General features: G+C 40.0%; 1 protein-coding gene across 1 annotated transcript in view; it reads right to left on the bottom strand.

Annotated features, from left to right (window-relative positions):
* Nucleotides 1–3263, bottom strand: part of Grxcr2 (glutaredoxin and cysteine rich domain containing 2) — a 26253-nt gene extending 22990 nt beyond the window's left edge. The window contains exon 1 of the mRNA XM_029557916.1: nucleotides 3212–3263. The gene's annotated coding sequence lies outside the window, so the exon portion shown is untranslated. The remainder of the gene's footprint in view (nucleotides 1–3211) is intronic.
* Nucleotides 3264–5713: the final 2450 nt, after the last annotated feature.

Genomic DNA, 5713 nt, shown 5'->3' with positions numbered 1-5713 from the left:
TTGTTGAGGAGGCAGAGGCCAGCCAAGCTAGCTTACTTGACAAGAGACCTCTGTGTCAAGAAAACAAGATGAACAGAGTCTAAGGGATGACAACTACACACACACACACACACACACACACACACACACACACACACAGAATAAACCCACCCAGGAGGTGTCCTAGACAAAAGTCTTCAATATGTGTCTAAGCAAACCTAACTCTTGGTTTACAGGAATCATAAGGCACGTATTGAATAATGTAAGAGGAAAAATCACACAAACGAAGCCATTCCGTGGGGCACCTACAAAACAGTGCTCTCATCCAAGGCTCAATATATCAGAAAAAAAAGCACTAGAGGGAAGAAAAATATTCCTGTTTTAAAAATAAGTAGATATATCTAAATGTGATAAATTAACTTTGAATGCTTCCTGGGGAAATTTTATTCAGGAGTTGGTATCTGGTAGACCACAGAATTATTGTTAATTTGCTTAAACAAGATAATGTCATATGATCACATGGGACACTGTCTTTTATGTAAGAGATACATGCTTAAATATTTAAGGTGATGTGTTACAACGCCTGCAATCTAATATGGAAAACTAGCCCCATAATATATGTACCTGTAGACTTACATATATTTGCATATGTGATGTGAAAATGGAGAAATGCTGACATTTCTGGGTGATTGGTTATTATGCTAGTGCTCTAAATTTTTATGTTTGAAAATCTTCTAATAAAAATTACAGAGAAATTATGCTCTTAACCAAAAAATTCATAGAAACCTAGGTTTGCTTCTCTGCATTTTGATTTAGACCCTAGTGTATGCTGAATGCTTTTAGGAGTAATATTTTTATTCTATCCTATCTGATGTCATTTACTGAGCTTTATTTTTATATGTAGTTGAGGATTTGAGAGATTTATCAGATATGCATCTTGGTGAAAGAAATGTGCAATTATTGCATATTGAGTATGAACATTATCCTTTAGTGATCTTTCCACATTTAATCAGAATAAGGCTTATAAATTAAATATGCCCCTTTAATCTGTTCAGAGGAAGCTATGCTCTGTGTGTGTGTGTGTGTGTGTGTGTGTGTGTGTGTGTGTGTATGTGTTTAAACAGTCATCTGTCATTCCTTTAGAAATACTGCTATGGTAGAAGGTTATTATACTTATTGGTCATTCATAGAGAGCTTAAGAGTTCACAGGACTTTACAAAATACATGAAGAATAAAATATAAATTTATGATCTGTTGTTGCTCTACTGCCTAAACTAGAAAGTCCTGAAGTGTTGTGTGACCCCATTCCTGCTGAGACATGAACAAATACCTACTCACCTCAGACAGGAAACTGACAACAGAAAAAATAAAGATCCCACCAAAGTCTAATTTGGTGAACCAATGAGTTTTACCAGGTTTAGTTACAGGAATGTCAATGAGTAACCACTTACAAGAGCAGAAATGACTCAAAGACAGCTGTACCACCAAAGGCCACAAGAGCATGGGTGACAGCTCACAAAAGCTTGAAACCTGGAGCTCATTGCATGACTTGCAGTCAGCTTGACATGCTGGAGAGTGTCTCTTCCAGGCAGTTCAGCTGGTCTGATACTCTCCTAGGAAACTTGACTTGCCTGAGTTTCTCTCAGGGGGCCCTATTGCTTATATGAGCTTGAGGAAGGAGTGGGGCTAATGAATCTGGTCGGTTTCTGGGACTTCCTGAAACTTTTGAGTTATTTCCTTCCTGAGATTAGCAAGATTCCCTGAAAGATGGAATATTTCACCCTCCTTTAGAACGGCCTGAGTTTTAACAAACTTCCCTCTCTAAGAAAGAATATTTTATCATGGAGGAAATTGCTACCCAACACAAAGCAATCCCTCAGCAGACTGCAGAGCTCCAATCACCTTTTCAAAATGTTTCCAAGGTTGTCTGAGCGCCCTCAAGAATGGATTTATCATCACAAATGGCGGCTTGTCCCACCGGTCTCCATACACACTGCAGGGAAATCTGAGGAGGAATCCAGCTACAGTGTGGGACTAGGGAGTGCTAATTAGAAGAGGAGAGTTTTCCCAGGTCATTTTCCACTAACCCATAGAAACCATGGCTAATTGGGAGGGAAACAATCCTAACTGGATAAATGTGGGCGATGCTAAGTGAAACCAAGTTAAATTTGTTCCTTTACTCCAAGACTCTCAGAATGCTCACTGTCCACTATTCTCTATCAATCTCACTGGAAACACACCATTTCCAAAAGTACAGTGCCCACAAAACACCTTTATTTTTTCAATTAGATTTCCTAGGACCAAATACTGAGCAAAATCAGCCAAAAGATACGTTCTAAAAAGGTTTCCTAGAGATGTTCAAAGACGGAAATTGGAAACTCAGAGAGGTTAAGTTACCTACACTGGGCTCTATGGGGACAACATACCAATCATCATTCTAATCCAGGTCTAACCCCAAAGCTCATGCCTTCCACCATTAATGCCTCTATCTTACAGTGTGAAATTGACCACTCCAGGAGAGAAACCATTTCTTTAAAAACAGGATATAAATTATTTTAAATAGTTCCTTCCTATTCTAAAACCCATAACAGATTTCTATAATGCCTAATCAGGTGAGGTCTCTCCCTGTCTGGGAAGTAACTTAGAGGTTGGTTCTATTCACTACCTGGGGAATAGCTCAGAGTTTGAGCTGAAATGGAGCCGGCTGCCTTATCTGGATATCACCAGAATGCCAGAACAGGCCATCTCCCTGTACTTTGAAATGCCTTTTCCTCATTTCTTCTGAGCTGAGCTGGCACAAGTCTTTGTATCTTGAGCCAAACCCCTATGTCAGAATGTAAAGGGAAAGATCCCAAAGACAGGTAAAGGATGCATGTAGTAGAAAAACATCCCTGACAGAAGCCATAGGCCAAAATCTGAGACTTCATTAAAAAATAATATTCACCAATTAGTGATGTAGATCAGTTGGTAGAATGCTTTCCTAGCATGCCCAAAGCCCTATGTTCAATCCTCAGCACTGCATAAAACTGGGCGTGACAGAACACACCAGCAATCTAATACTCAGCAGGTATTAGGGGATTCAAAGTTCAAGGTCACTCTCAGCCACATATCCCAGCCTGGGATAAATAAGAACGTGTCTCAGAAAAGAAATAATAACAATAACAACAGCAATAATAATCACTAGGGTTCTTTTTGCCTTGCAAAGACCCTGTCCTGAAGAACCTGGGCTCACCTGCTGGAGAAGAAGCTGCTATTTAAAATCATTTCCACTGCACCTTCATTTCCGCATGCATTCCGGTCAAAGAGAAAGCAAGAAGAAATTTCAGAGGCCTAAAAACGATTGCGAGTTGTCTCTATTCCACCGTTCTTCAACAGAAATGTGGTATAAGCTGTAGGTGTATTTTTAACTTTCCAGTAGCAGCACTGAAAAAGAAGAAGGAAACATGAAATTACTTTTAACAATATTTATTCAACCCAATGTGTCTACCACTTTATCACTTAAACATGTCATCCAAGGTAAGGAAGACATTCATGAGGCATTTTACAACCTGTTTTTCTACAAAGCCTGTGTATATTTTACATCTGTAGGGCACCTCATTACTTCATTAAACATTGTTACCAATATTTGAGCCATATTCAGAGCTCATAAAATATATAGCTGGCAAAACTGAGTAGCATATCCAAATTGTCACCATCAAACTTAAATTTTTCCCATCACTACTAAACTGAGCATCTATTTCAAAATTTATATGTTAATTAAATTAAAATTTAGGTCTTTATTCAAACTGGCTGTACTTTAAGGCAGGTAGCCACTTTTGGTTTGTGACTTCCCTTTTAGCGAGCTTGTGGCAGCCCCAGTAGTCAAAAGTTCTTAATGAGGCCTATAGTGCCCCCTAGAGGGCATTTTGGAATTTATGGAAACATTTTTTTTTTTTTTAGCACTGCACAGGCATTCAAGGGTTTGAGAGGCCAAGGACTCCAGGCACCCTGTAGTATTTCAGACAATACTACACAGCAAAAATATTGTCCCACATTAGGACTCTTGCACAGATAAAACACCTGTCTACAGTTATTAGGGCCTAGATCCAAGCCATTTTTTTTATTTACTTAATTTATTTCATTTTTTTGTGGGAGTGCACAGTTTAGCTTTGATATGTATTCAGGGAAAATAAAATGCATGCAAGATAAAGTAAGTTTGTAGCTGGTTTTGTGCAGAGTACTACTAAATATTGTTCACTATATTTTTAAAAATTATTCAACTGATTAAATACTTCAATTAGGCAGGACATGGTAATGCCTGCCTATAATTTCAACACCCAGTCTGAGGCAGGGGGATTGCTACTTTAAAGTCAGACTGAGTTGCAGAACAAGTACCATGCCAAGCCCAGTCTGGGCTACACAGGAACACAGACACGGACGCGCACACACACACACACACACACACACACAGACACACACACACACACACACACACACACAAACACACACACACATGCATGCGCGCGCACCATTTTCTCGGGCAGCATCTGCAGCTGTTACATTCAATGCAATCAGGGACATGGGCCTAGCATCTGACTATTTCATAATAATGTTGGGGTAAATCACACCCAAGCCTTTGCTATTAAAAGATGTACTGTTTTATTTTCTGTTATTTTTCTCGTTTCTCTTTATGTAAAAACAAAGTTATATTGTTTCTTTGAACCTTAAACTTGTACGCAGTTATTATACCTTGATTCTGGAATTAAAGGGACGCTAGGAAACAGGTGTTTCTGGAAGCATGCTTGGGTCTGATGGGTGGAGAGCATCAGTCTGGAGAGAAGGCTGTTACGTTCAGAACAACGAAGACTGCCACCTGAAGTGGGGAGAGTGAACTGACGCTGCATCACAGAAGGCATTAGGACCGGAGAGCTGGAACCCACTGCACCCAAAGACCCTCCTGGAAGACTGCGCTCCTGCCCTGACCCAGGCAGTCAGGGCCCTTCTTCCAAGGAGCTCACAGTAGTGTGGGGAAGCAGATGGAGCAGGGAAGAAGGTGGGGAGCAGCCTAGGCAAGCAAAAGCACTGGGTCAGATATTCTTGGTCTAATCCAAACCTCCCTGCCAACTACCCGTCTAGGCCAGTCAGTGCAGGAAAATGTAACAAGGATGCTAGTGGTTTGGGACATAAAAATTTAACTTTTTTAGCCAGGCGTGGTGGTGCACACCTTTAATCCCAGCACTCAGGAGGCAGAGGCAGGCGGATCTCTGTGAGTTCAAAGCCAGCCTGGTCTACATAGTGAGTTCCAGGACAGCTGGGGCTACAGGGAGACCCTGTCTCAAAAAGACCAAAAAAAAAAAAAATTTTAACTTTTTCAAAATTTGTGTCAATTTAGAAACCTACCTAAAAACATGAGTAAAATATGAATGTGCACTTTAGCATATAAATAGAGATACATTCTTTAAAAGTCTCTTTCATGATCCCTAGGAAGTAACTATTACTATAAACCTAGAATATATTCTCCCCAACCTTGTATCATCCTGCTCTCTAATTAAACTATGTATTAGTAAATGAAGGACAGTTGACACTCTGACAACTTAGATGTTACACGTGACTTGAGCATTGTCCCCCTTTCTGGCCTCATCACAACACTGAGAAGTGCTTGTTAAAATCACACCCATTATATCATAAGAAGGGAAAATTTTAAAAGACCTTGGAAGAATCAGTGCACCCCAGTGATATGGGCTTAAGTGCCGAA

Source organism: Nannospalax galili, unplaced genomic scaffold (assembly GCF_000622305.1).
Source record: "Nannospalax galili isolate Female #2095 unplaced genomic scaffold, S.galili_v1.0 scaffold328, whole genome shotgun sequence".
In the NCBI taxonomy this organism is placed as follows: domain Eukaryota; kingdom Metazoa; phylum Chordata; class Mammalia; order Rodentia; family Spalacidae; genus Nannospalax; species Nannospalax galili.
The sequence above is the reverse complement of the archived record's forward strand: the minus strand, read 5'-3'. Positions and strand labels throughout refer to the sequence as shown.